Genomic DNA, 14486 nt, shown 5'->3' with positions numbered 1-14486 from the left:
TCAATCATATTTAATTTATGATTTTCCCAAAATTATTGAAATAAATTCCAATGCCTATTTTCATTCATGATTTATTAAATAGATCTGAAATAACTGAAGAATATTTTTCCCTATTTTGATGTGAAATGCTAATGGGGTGAATTTTACAACATCCACCCTCCTGCTCCCCACGCCATCCAAACTGATGCACTTGAAGGCAGAGCCACATCCAATAAAGCACCAATAGCATCCAATAAACCATCCTCCTGCAATCTGTCCCCCATGAGATGGGGAGCAGCTAAGGCCTGCCCTTTGGTCTCCTCAGCCTCTGACGTTTCACTGTCACTTACGAGCCTCATTTTGCCTCTGCTTGTAGGAGAAGGCAGAAGGAAAGCAGCCATTGTGGGTTGCTGTCAGGACAGAATGTAAGTTACCTCCTTTTAGGGGACCCTGTGTCTTTTGCATCCCTTGGTGCTGCCCCCCCCTCCCCCCCCAACGTCATGAGGGTCTCCAATCCCTGCCTGATCAAAATGCCATAGAATCATAAAAGCCCTACAATGCAGAAGGAGGCCATTTGGCCCATCTGCACTAACAACAATCCCACCCAGGCCCTATCCCTGTAACCCCACATTTTTACCCTGTAATCTCCCTGATCCTAAGTCCACCTAACCTGAACATCTTTGGACTGTGGGAGGAAACCAAAGCACCCAGAGGAAATCCACGCAGACACAGGGAGAACATGCAAACTCCACACAGGCAGGCACCTGAGGCTGGAATTGAACCCAGGTCCCTGGCACTGTGAAGCAGCAGTGCTAACCATTGTGCCAATCAACTTTAATTTATAACAATGATTTCAGAAATCACCTTTTTTATTCATTTACAGGACGCAGGCATTATTAACTGAGCCAGCATCTATCAGCCATCCCTAACTGCCCTCCACAACCATCTGGATCTGGAGATACATGTAGGCCAGACCAGGTAAGGACGGCAGATTTCCGTCCCTAAAGGACATTAATGAAGCAGATGGGTTTTTATAACAATCGACAATGGTTTCATGGTCACCATTAGACTCTTAATTCCAGATTTTTATTGAATTAAATTTCACCATCTTCCATGGTGGGATTTGAACCCAGGTCCCCAGATCTTGCCCTGGATCTCTGGTCCAGTGACAATACCATTATGCCACTGCCTCCTATATTAAAATGGCTGAACTTGCCTTCAAGTCAGGAAGACATCTTCTTTCTCCCTGGAGGTGCTATCAATGGTCATTACTGTCTACTGTCTCCTGGGATGACAGAGCTGCTAGCCAATCAGATTGGTCAGCAGCTCTTGAGACCAGAACGTCCTGTCCACCAAAGGCAGAATTGCCATTCTGAAATGATTAAGGCTGATTCCAATGTTTTACTGCTGCAGGGTAGCAGGATCTTAATGTCTGCAAAGTCCTGACTGACAGTGAGATCAGGGCTTTGGGGTGGGGTGGTTAGGGTTAGTCGTTAGGTGGGTGTTCTGCACCCTTCCCAATAAAATCCACCCCAACTTTTTGTACTGTGCTGAGTTGCCGAGAATTTAATTTTCATGATAACTCAAATTATAATCTGTAATACTTAATCAAAATTCATACTTCAATCCCAACATTCTCTGCAGAAACTAATTTGCCAGTTAAATCAGTTTAAATCCTTCCCATTTCAAATATATAATTCCTCTCTCCTCTTCAGGCTTCTTAACAACCATGTACTATTTGCCTCACTGAGTGAGTGAATAAGAGGACTGATCTCAGATCTCAACCAGTGATCTTATGACTTGTGGAGAATTGTAACCTTCAACATAACGACACAGCAATTCACAAACTGATTTATAAGTTGTAATAATGTCATTTCGTGGCAGAACAATGTCTCCACATCAGCAGAAATTATTTCCTTGTGGTGATCTAGCAACATGCATTCAAACATTAGCAAAACTGAAGTTACTCTATTTGGTTCATACAAAAAACAGTGAATGCTGGCCTGATCCAGGCTATTTCTGATTCAGGGTCATCCCAACATTCTGCAATACTTGTCACGTTTTACTTTGAAAGGAGTTTCAACCCCATTATTATCCCACTTACAAGTGACCTAAGTAATCACCTTGCCTCCCACCCTCCTGCTTTAAAACCCTCATCTGCGGCTTTCTCGCCTCAAGGTTTTCAGTACCCTTTGGTTCCCCGAGTACTGTCTCATATAATTATCAAATCATCCAGGCCCCTAAGCAATCATCCTACCATGAATGCTAACGCGCTTGTTCATCTCCATTCCTGAATCTCAACTGTTATTCAAAATCTTTCCGATGATTTATAAATCTTTCCCTTGCCCTGATCCACTGCAACTTGTATTCTGATCTCAATCTCCAAGTTTCCCAACTCAGTGTGTCCCCTTGCTCCCTCCTTGTGCCAACAGTGCCACCATCTTCAGACGTCCTGGTTTTGCTTTCTGGAGTTCATTCCCTAAATCCATTTGCCACAACACCTCTTCATCTTCAAAAGTCTTCTCAAAGCTTCTTCGGACTTTCCCTTTGGCCATTGCTCCTCGTAACTTTCATTCTTTCCTCCGTTTTCTGCTTTTTCCCCAATTCACTTTGAAGAAATTTGCAGACAGTCTACTACATTGAGGTTGCAAAATACATTAAGCTGTTCTAACCAAATGAACTGAATATTTGTTTCACGTTTACCATGCCTATTTGATAGAGGCTGAGGATTTGAACGAATGATTGGCTCACATCTACATAAGATCCCATGAAAAATAAATATGAACACAGAACATAGAACAGGACAGCACAGGAACAGACCCTTCAGCCCATGATGTTGTGCCAAATGAGATTGAGTTTCATACTAAATCCTTTATGAAACAGCAAAAATTCAAAGATAAGGGGTGGCATGGTGGCACAGTGGTTAGCACTGCTGCCTCACAGCATCAGGCACCCGGGTTCGATACCAGCCTCGGGTCACTGTCTGTGTGGAGTTTGCATGTTCTCCTCGTGTCTGCATGGGTTTCCTCCGGGTGTTCCGGTTTCCTCCCACAGTCCAAAGATGTGCAGGTTCGATGGATTGGCCATGATAAATTGCCTCTTAGTGTCAGGGGGATTAACAGAGTAAATACGTGGGGTTACGCCAATAAAGCCTGGGTGGGATTGCGGGCTCAATCGGCCAAATGGCCTTCTTCTGCACTGTGGAGTTTCTATGATTCTATGAAAAGGAGAAAAGGGAAAGACTGGCATTTATGATGCTCATTTCATGACCAGGGGATGCTCCAAAGCACTTTACAACCAATGAGGTGCTTTTGAATTGTAGTCACTGTGGCAATGCAGCAAATTGTACAAAAACCAATCCTGTTTGCTTTTCCAGTGGCATGTTTCCTTCGACATTGCTTGCTCTGAGGAGGTGGAAGCTATTGGAAACATCGCAGGCTGTAATATAAATGCGCTATTAACATAATAATGAATACATATGCTGGCGTTCAGCCGCAAGGCAGCAATTCAGTCGAGTGTCCCTGACAATTTTATTGATTGTGAATGAAGTTCCATTATTGGATTTCCGCTTTAATGTCACAGTCAAATGGTTATTCATTTTAACACTGGTTTCTAGTCAGTAGGTTTTTTTAAATTTCAAAATAACATTTATTTTTGGGGTTGTACTGGGGCAAAATGTACCTTAAGGATAGTAGTAATGCAGCATATGACATCGTGTGGGGGTGTTGTTCTAATATTTGTACCGGCCATTTTTCTTGAGTAGAATACAGAAATAAATATATTTTATAAATGCCTGTAAACATTTTTCACTATTAGATGTAGATGCTTACTTTATGTGTAAAGTCATCACAAATGGCATTTAGGAGTTAGAAAGACAGTTCTAATATTGTCAAATAATACAATGCGAATTAGATCCTAAAATACGCTGCAAGGATAAATGGTGCATGACTGAATTCTTTTTAATGCTATATCTCTCTTTGAACTGTACTGTCAACCATTAATATATGTTTGTGAATTAAATCCCCATGTTGCGGGATGTGGGCTGCTCAATGGCACAATGGTTAGCACTGCTGCCTCACAGCTCCAGGGATCTGTGTTCAATTCCCGGTTTGGGTCTTTGTCTGTGTGGAATTTGTATGTTCTCTCCATGTCTGTGTGGGTTTCCTCTGGGTGCTCCAGTTTCCTCCCAAACTCCAAAGATTGGCAGGTTAGATTGATTGGCCATACTAAATTAGTGTCCCGGGATGCACAGGTTAGAGGGATTAGCAGGGTAAATATGTGGGGTTATGGAGACAGGGCCCAGGTGGCATTGTGGTTGGTGCAGACTCAATGGGCTGAATGGCCTCCTTCTGCACTGGAAGGATTCTATGATTCTATGAAATAGCCTTGTTGGATATTCTAACTGCAAAATGTGATCAAATTCAGCTGTATTTCTCACTTTTACCATCAGTCTAAAGCAAGCAGTAAACCATCTAAATTCCTCAATGCTTGTCTATTATATAAACCGAATTGTACTATTCTAACAGACAGCTGTCAACAAACCTACCTATTTATTTAACATGTTCAGGTATTGTTAACATTCAGTCCCAGAGAGCTAGCTGCTGAAATCAAGCAAAAATATGCATGTTCCTTATTACTGATTGACAACGCAACCATACAAATGCATAAAACATTTGTCCTTGTTTGGGGCCATTGAAGACTTTTGAAATGAAAAATATGCTTCCCGGCAGATTAAAATGTATATTTCTGCAATTTATCTGCTAGGGCGAGATTAAAATGCCAGTCAATAAGTTAAGGGTTTCACTGGTTCAAAGATATTTGGGTAAATTTCCATCTTCAGTGTTCTTAACACGCAGCCCGACATGCTGTGTGCTGCTTTGGTCTTCCATCCATAGATTTAATCTGCACAACTCAAGCAGTTTAGTGTGTACCAATCCATACAAAACAGCAACATTTAACCACCGAATGGGCATTAATGAATCAGCAACCCATTTGAGGCTGCAGAGTTCAGTGACCAACTCCCTGTTCACCAAGCAACCAGCATCTAGTTCATCACGGTGGCTTGAAAATGGCACAAACAGTGAATTGGTGCAGAATTAAAGTATTGTGGCTGCTGCCAGATTGTGGATCTTCACTGATAAGATGCTCTACGCGTGGCCACATACCAACTGTACATTATAGAAGTTAAAGAAGTGAAATTCCTTGCAGTTGCATTGCAGCTCTTCATTGAGATTTGACATCCCAGAACCACATGCATGCAGTCAAGGGCTCACTGTAATGTTTCAGATTCTGCCACTCTGACAGGGCCATGTGTTCACCTACCTTTCTTTGATCTTGCTAAAGAGGGAACTATGAAGTCGCATCTCCTTTTGTACAGAGCCTCTGTTACCTCCCTGTGGCAGTGCATGGCAGAGGTGGGATGTTGGCAAAGTCATGCCTTCAACCTAGTAGTATCCTTTGGCATAGAATTCAATAGCCATGGGGCAATCTTGACGGCCCTTTATAACCTGTCGTTGTCCTGCCCTGACCACAGGTTCACTTGGAGGAGTTGATACAATTTACTGACCACCTCTTTGGTGAATGGTAACTACCTCAGACATTTGCTCGTGGCTAAGACAGAAGCTGGGAAAGTGCTCCCTGATTACCTTTGTTGTTTATGATTTTGGATTGAGAACCCTCCTCTCTTTCAATGTGCGCTGCTTTGTCTCTGCTTTCTATTATAACTCGACAGGCTTGGGTTCCATGACCATGAGTGGGCTTTCTGCTGACCAGCCTTCAATCCCCATTGAGCTCATTGGTAAAGTCCAACAGAACTGGCTTTTGATTTGCACAATCTTGCAACACTCCAGCAACACAGGTCACAATATTTCCATTCAAATAGCGTAACAAAACAAAGTCAAAATACCTTTGCCTGAAAGATTCATATTGATTCCTTTATTAGCATGGATGGGCAGTCCCTTGTGCAACTGAATGCACCATCAGCTCAGAGTTTCTAAATGAGGGCCTGTGAGATCCAAAATATCAGGTTCTGCACCAAATCAATGTTACATACTTGTTCAATTGCTATGGTAATAACTTGACCAGAGTTGACCTACCAGGTTTGAATGTAAACAAAAGCTTGGCAGTTGACTATTCCCTGGTGCATTCTCCATGGTAATGCATCTACCAATCAAAGTCCACTTGCTAAACAATCAGGACTTTCTTCTCATGCTGTATAAGTTGCTGTTCCCTTTGGAGATTTGGTATTCTTGTGAAACTGTCCTGATGAATGCAAAATGAAAAATCTGCAATAAAATCCTCAGTTTTTAAGACTGTGTGGTGGTGGGTGGCTCCAGTGGTGCCTTTCCCATTAGCCAGAATGGTGGGATCCTGTGCTGGATCCTATGCTTGGAAGCTCATTAATAATGCATAGGTGAGCTCACCTCTGACTCTCCTGGTAGTTGATTCATCCACTGCTGTCAACTGATGGGTTCAGCATCATCACATCACTCTCTCCAGCCCGCCTGTCTTCACCAGACCATGCAGGATGTCAGCAATCTGGACAGAAAAGGCTAGCAGCCTCAAGAACTCTGATCATCCATTCAACCACCTTCCCCCTGAGCTAATCAGCTGCAATTCGCCCATCTCTGCTTGGAACTCGTCTGGAGTCTCGTACATCCCCTTCCAGGAAACAATGTGTATCTCAGACCCCCTTGTTTGTGAGCTTTTCATGCAGCCCTTGTTGGAGTTTCACTTCCCTTCCCTTGGGTCTTCCCCTCTGCCTTCCATTGCTAATTTTCTTCATCGACCTCCTTGCCCCTCTGCCTGCCATTGCAAGCCATTGCCCATCCCCCAATCCATGCATGGCTCTGTTTCCATATTTCACCCCTTGTTTTCACCAGTCCCCCTCCCTAACCTCATCCCACACTCCACCCCCGATCAAACTTCAGATCTTTGTTGCATTGGCTGCATGAATCCTGCAGCACAGTGCTGTCCAGATAGATCTCTATTAGAAGACCCCTATACTCCCCAACTCCAGGTGCAGCACTGGTCCAGATTGGTGACAATGGAGGGTCCATGGATCCAGCAGTACAGTAGGAATCAGAGTGGACGAGGGATGGACATTGGAAAAGTTTGTTGACCTTGGGTGGGATTTTACAGTTTCGCAACGAGCGAGGCTGTACCATCTCGCCCTATGTCTCTTTTTCCAGTAATACTCAAATTCCGTATAACCAAATGAGTTTTTAAAAGAGAGGTGACATTATTTAAAATATAAATACCGACCTAGACGGATTCAATTTCCCTCCTTGCATTTGACTCCCTGTGCATTTTAGTTTGGAACTTCATGATATGAAAAATCAAAAGACAGCAAAAGTGGAAGGGATTTTTTAACAAATGCGTGCTAAAAATCCAGAGCTTAACCTTTTCTGGATGAAATATTCTAAATGCATGGGAAATGTTTAGCCATCTTGAAAAATATCATTATTTAAAAGCTCCAGACTGATGTGACTGCATTTCACATTTGAATTAGAGGGAATGGAATCCTTCAGTTCCTTGATAATCCCTTTGTCTACGGGGTGTACTGGTAGCCTGCTGTCTTGCGAATGATTCCAGAAAATACCTGCCAGAAGATCCACAAAGAAAAATGCTTCCATCTTCCAAGGACAACTCTGCTTCTGTTTCTTTCCTCCCTCCCTGGGGAGAAACTTCTGGACCCTGATGTTAGCTCAGGAAACACTGTTGGTTTAAAATGCATTTCATGCTTCACAGTATCACTCCGAGGCTCAGAATTACCCTAATCTTTTGGATGAGATTTCACAACATGGCAAACGTGATGCCAATACACAGAACAGAAAATGAAATGCGCCACAGCATCACAGTCACACTTCTTTTACAAAATAAAATGCAAATGATTTACTGTTTTCCAGCCAAAACCAGTCCACTCTCTCTCTCTCTCTCTCACACATACACACCCTGCCAAGAGTGAATTACTTACCATTGATGGAGGCTGTCAGGTCACTTTCAGAGGTAGTTCACACTACTTAATACATGGAAATTTAAATATGGGGATGAAATATGGCAAAAGTGAAAAGAGGGATAAAAAAATAGAAACAAAGAATGTAAAAATGCAGAACAGGTTGGCCAACTTGAATTAGGAAGGATAGTATTATTATCAATGAAAGGCTAATATTTTGGATGCAACCAGATATTCCTGGGCATTTTCAGAATTTCCTGTTTTTTATTTCAAATTGTCAGCATTTGTGGATTTTCTTTTTATCTCCAGGGAAACTGTTGCTGCCTGCAAATGGAAAGGGGTGATCATGAGTGATGAGGCAAGAGGATTTAACAGGTTTTTGAAGGGGACGACAGGGTGGTGAAGAAGACGTTTGGCACACTTGCCTTCATCAGAGTACTGAGTACAGGAGTTGGGATATAATGTAACAACTGCACACCAGACATTGGTGCAGCCACATTTGGAGCACTGCATACAATTTTGGTCGCCCTGCTATAGAAAGGGTGTTATTAAATTAGAAAGAGTGTAAAAAGATTTACAAGGATATTACCAGGACTGAAAGGTTTAAGTTATAAAGATGGGGTGGAATATGCTGGAATTTTTTTCCTTGGAGCATGTGAGGATGAGGAGTGACCTTATTGATGTTTAGAAAACCATGAGGGACATAGATAAAGTAAATAGCCAAGGTATTTTCCCCAGAATAAGGAGTCCAAAATGAGAGGGTATAGGTTTAAGGTGGGAGGGGAAAGATTTAAAAGGAACCTGAGGGGCAACATTTTCACACAGAGGGTGGTAAGTTTCTCGAATGAGTTGCCAGATGAGGTAATAGAGGCGGGTATAATTCCAACATTTAAAAAATGTTTGGACAGGTACATGGATAGGAAAGGTTTAGAGGGATATGCACCAAACGCAGACAAATGGGACTAGTTCAGTTTAGGAAATCTGGTTGGCATCTAGCAGTTGGGCCGAGGGGTCTGTTTCCGTACTGTAAATCTCTATGAAAATGTCCATTATTGGAACATCCAACTCTGTTACCACACTTACTTTGCTGCTGTCAAGTTCTAATAACTAGTTAGGTAACTGGCTAAGAAATTCAGTGTCAATTTAATTCAGTGTGCATTTTTGGAAAATTTGTGTGCACACTAGATTTTGTGATTCAAATGTAACCTTCCCTTTCCACTCACATCATTCCCCTTGATGATATGGTCCATAGGCATGGGATCAATTCCCATATATATGTAGGTGACCTCCATCTCTACTTGTCTGTCACCACCCTCATCTTCACAATCACCACTTTGTTCAATGTTCTTTGACAACAAAATGTCAATATATCATGTCTTGTTTGGCTCCCATCAGGAACTTTTGCTGGAATGTTACTACCTTGCCTGCCCAAAGCCAATAGAGAATGCCATTCTGCAAGCCCTGAGCCGGGCATGCCAGTAAAATTCCAGCAATTGTGTGTATCCTGACCATTACCTCCACCCGTTTCCACCTCCTCTCTCAGATTGAACCATATTCTTAGTGTTTTCTTTAATCTATTCATCACCAAGACTATTGCTTCCCCTCCTGAATGTCACCTGCTACCATGCTTTCTGCTCTGTGAAATGCCTCAGAGTGTTTATTGCATTGCATGTACTACACAACTGCAAGTCCGTGTAGTTCCCAGGATGTAAATCTTCAGAGCCGGTCTGTTTCATTTGTCGTGACTTACGTCTTGCCATCAGCATGTACTGTGCATTGTGCTGTCGAGGAGGGATGACGTTCACATCAATCACTCTCTATGTTCTCCAAGCTTCAGTAGAAACATTTTTTGTGGGTTTCTTGCTGCAGTAGAGGAGATGATCAGTCATGGATCAAAACTCATCTCATACTCGAATTTCACCGGCCTCACACTTTCAATATCCAGAACTTCTTTGACTCGACTAATTCAGAAGAGGAATTATTCCAAACATTCAAGAATATGTTTTCCAATTTTTTTTATACTGATTTTCATTCTTGTACTTTTGATCTATATTAGCTTTGTTATAATATTCTGTTACATTTAATCTATATTTTGTAATCTTGAATCAACTTTGCCAACTACCTTCTTTCTCCATTGTATTGCATGAGGCCACATTTACTTGGCTGTTCAAGTGGAACCCTGCTGTCAATGGTAGATTAACCAGGCACTACAGCAGGACTCAGATATACTAAGTCCTAGTCTTAAGCAGTATTTCCAGTGCCTTTGTTTGGGCCAGAGCCTCCACCCATAACAAACTAACTACTGTCGTGGAAGTCCTACCTACATCAGAGCTGTTGCTTCCTTGTGCTTATGGGATGCTGATTGTGTTCCGAGTCCATTATGCAGAGTTAGATAAGGCTTACAGGTTTCCGTATAGGTACTACAAGTGCACCCCACAAAGGTGGGTGGAAAGGGGAGGAGTGCAGAAAGTGGTGAGGGGGGGATTGCAGGCCAGGGAAGCAAGCTGTAACTCCAAATGTTGAGAGAATCATAAAACAACTTAGAGCATCATTTCCTTCAGCAAGCCAGCAGAAAGAGGTACATGTTTCATTTCTCTGGCTGAGGTTTAGAGGCATCTGAGAACTTGGTGTATTGCTGTCACATTTTGAGCTCAAGAAAATATACTCCGTATATGCTGCACATTCTGAAAGGCAGAACACTGAAAGCCGTAGTGTGTGAACCCAGGAAAGCAGCCAGGATCACAGCTTGAGGAGTTTTGGGCCCAATATCTCCACAGCATGATTTGTTGACCCTTCCAGGATACTGCTAAACTCTGCAATATCCAAGTTATGTATGTTCCTTGTGAAGTATAATGACTAAAACGACACACAACTCTCCAACAGCAGCTGACTAATGCATTGTAAAACTTAGTCATGACACTTTTAGCTAGGAATGGTAATATTTTACTTTTTTCTATCCATCGTTTTGACATTCACAGTGGTAAAATTCACTTTCTAGTTTTCAAATCTCTACAGAGCTTTATCTCCTCCCATATTATGGGAGGCGACACAGTGACACAGTAGCTAGTACTGTTGCCTCAAAGTGCCAGGGACCCGGCTTCAATTCCTGGCTTGGGTCACTGTCTATATGGAATTTGCACATTCTCCTCGTGTCAGCATGGGTTTTCTTTGGGTGCTCCGGTTTCCTCCCACAGTCCAAAGGTGTGCAGGTTAGCTGGATTAGCTATGCTAAATTGCCCATTAATGTTAGGGGGACCAACTGGGGTAAATACACGGTGTCATGGGGACAGGGCCTGGATGGGATTGTGGTCAATGCAGACTCAATGGGCTAAGTGGCCCCCTCCTGCACTGTAGGATTCTATGATTCTATAATATTGCTCTGAGCAGATCCTCTTGTTTATTCTCATCCCTCACTCATGCATTTTGCTCTACTAGTGGCAATCGTTTACTCAGCCATCACAATCTCACCCCCTGTAATTTCATATTCAGTTCTACCCACTTTTCCACCTCATGACTGATTGCCAAAAGTCTTCTCATAACTTTTCTTTTTAGCAATTCCTTTGGCTTGTCTCCTGCAATTTCTTTTCCCCATGTTTGATATCATTGTCTTTCTTATTCTGATGGCAGGCCTGCACAAACTTATGTTGAAGTCATTGTCTTTCAAGAGTTTGTGGGCAGTATGCCAAAATATGGAAATAACGGAGTTGGGATTTTCTGCCTCGTCTCCCCACACCCACCCAGTGGCGTATTTCCTGGGACCAGAAGATCCCACCAGTGAGAAAGGCTAGAAAATCCTGCCCACAGTTATCGAATCCAGAGAACAGAAAAAAAAATCAAGACTTTGGAACCATCTTCTTCCCATATTTTTTCTGACAATCAGCAGGGCACTACCTCAGGTCAAACCCATTAATCATGGACAGTTTTCTCTTTTATTTTTAACTATTCTCAAGGTCCTCTTCCTTTGGCAAAAGCGACCAAACTAAAATAGAACTATTTATTAAAATGAAGAGTGAAGCTATCAAATCCAAAATTAGGATCCTGAATCTAAATAAAGGGAACTATGAGGATATGAGATGTGAGTTGGCAAGGATAGGTTGAGGAACCTTACTAAAGGGATTGATGGTGGACAGACAGTGGTTCATATTTAAGGAGCATGTGGATGAATTGCAACAAGTATCAATTCCTATCTGATGCAAAAATGAAAGATGAGTGGTGGCTCAACCATGGTTTATAAAACAAATTAGGGATCAAATTAAATCCAAAGAGGAGATTATGCAAAATGGCCAGAGAAACAGCAACAAGCCCAAGAACTGGGAGCATTTTAGAATTCAGCAAAAGAAAATTGATCAGGCAGGGAAAAATAGAGTATGAGAGTAAGATGGCAGGGAACATAAAAACTGACTGTAAAAGCTTCTAAAAATATGCAAAGAGAAAAAGATTAGCAAGACAAATGTCAGTCCATTTCCATCAGAAGATGGGAAATTATAATGGCAAACAAAGAAATGGCAGAAAAATTGAACACACACACTTTGGTTCAGTCCTCACAAAGGGGGGCAAAAATAGCCTCCCAAAAATGTTAGGAAACCAAAGCTCTAGTGAGAGGGCAGAATTGAAAGAAATCAGTGTTAGTAAGAAAATGGTGCTAGGGTAATTAATCAGATTAAAGACTGACCAATCAGCAGGGTCTGATAATCTACATCCCAGAGGATTAAACAAAATGGCCCTGGAAATGTTGGATGTGTTGGTGGTCAACTTCTAAAATTCTAGACTCTGGAGTAGTTCCTATAGATTGGAGAGTGGCAAATGTAACCTAACTATTTAAAAAGGGATGGAGAGAAAAAAAGGAGAATGACCGACCAGTTAGCCTGATGTCAGCAATGAGGAAGATGATGTGATAATAGAACACTTGGAAAGCATTAACAAGATTGAACAAAGTTAGGGTTTATGAAAGGCAAATAATGTTCAACAAATTTACTGGCGTTTTGGAGGACCTAAGTAGTAGAACAGATAAGGGAGAACCAGGGGATGTGATGTATGTACACTTCCAGAAGGCTTTCGATAAGGTCCCTCATATGAGGTTAGTGGACAAAATTAAAGCACATGGAATGGGGATAATGTATTGGCATGGATTGAGAATTAGTTAACAGACAGAAAACAGAGAGTGGGAATAAATGGGTCTTGTTCTGAGTGACAGGCTATGACTATGGGATACTGCAAGGATCACTGCTTGGTCCCCAGCTGTTCACAATATATATATAATAGATAAATGACCTGGATGAGGGACCCAAATGCAACATTTCCAATTTGCTGACAATACATAACTGGGTAGAATTCTGACTGTGAGGAGGAAGCAAGGATGCTTCAATGTGATTTAGACAAGTTGAGTAAATGGGCAACCACATTGCGAATGCAGTACAAAATGGCTAAATGTGGAGTTATACTCTTTGGTGTGAAAAACAGAAAGGAAGGGTATTATTTAAATGGTAATGTATTGGGATCTGGGTGTCCTTGTACACCAATCAATGAAAGTGGAGAGGCAAGTGCAGCAAGCAACTGGGAAGGCAAAGGCATGTTGGCCTTCATTGCAAGAAGGTTTGAGTTCAGAAGTAAGGAAGTCTTATTGCAGTGGTACAGAGCTTTGGTGAGACCACAACTGGAGTATTGCAGGCATTTTTTGGTCTGCCTATTGAAGAAAACATATGCTTGCCATAAAGGGAGATTCACTAGGCTGATACTGAAGTTGTCCTATGAGAAGGGATTGGCTTGACTGGGCCTGTATTCACTAGAGTTTAGAACCATGAGAAGAGATTTGTTTTAAATATGGGTTGGACAGATTAGATGCAGGGAGGATGTTTCCCTGTTTGGGAAATCTAGAACAAAGGGACACATTCTCAGGAACATAGGATAGACTATTTAGGACTGAGATGAGGAACAATTTCTTCACTCAAAGAGTGGAATTCTCAACAATGGTTTCAAGGTCCAGATTTTTCTTGAATTCAAATCTCATCTGCCATGCTGGGACTTAAGCACAGGTCCCGAGAATTGCCCTGCAACTCTGGATTACTGGTCGAGCCACAATACAACTATGCCACTGCTTCCACAAGATGGTATTAGAAATATTAGCTTACAGAGTGATCTAAGTATGCAAATCCACAGTTCCTGAAGGTGGCAACTTGGGTGGACAAGGTGGTGAAGAACGCATATGGCATGTTAGCCTTTATCGGTTGGTGGGTTGAGTATAGGAATTGGAAAATCATGTTGCAGCTGTATAAGACTTTGGTTAAGCCACATTTGGAGTAATGTGTATAATCCTGGTTGCCATACTACTGGAAGGATGTTGATAGATTGGAAAGGGTGCAGAAGAGATTTACCAGGATGTTGCCTGGGTTTGGAGGATATAGACTGTGAAGAAAGGTTGAAAAAATTTGGATTGTTTTTATTGGAGTGTCAGAGAATGAGGGGGAATCTGATTGAGGTTTATAACGTTATGACAAGCGTGGATAGAACGGATAGTCAGAGTCTTTTTCACAGGGTCAAAGGGTCAATTACTTGA

This window comes from Carcharhinus amblyrhynchos, chromosome 10 (genome assembly GCF_965287045.1).
Source record: "Carcharhinus amblyrhynchos chromosome 10, sCarAmb.v2.hapA, whole genome shotgun sequence".
Classification (NCBI taxonomy): Eukaryota; Metazoa; Chordata; class Chondrichthyes; order Carcharhiniformes; family Carcharhinidae; genus Carcharhinus; species Carcharhinus amblyrhynchos.
This window is presented reverse-complemented; position numbering follows the sequence as displayed.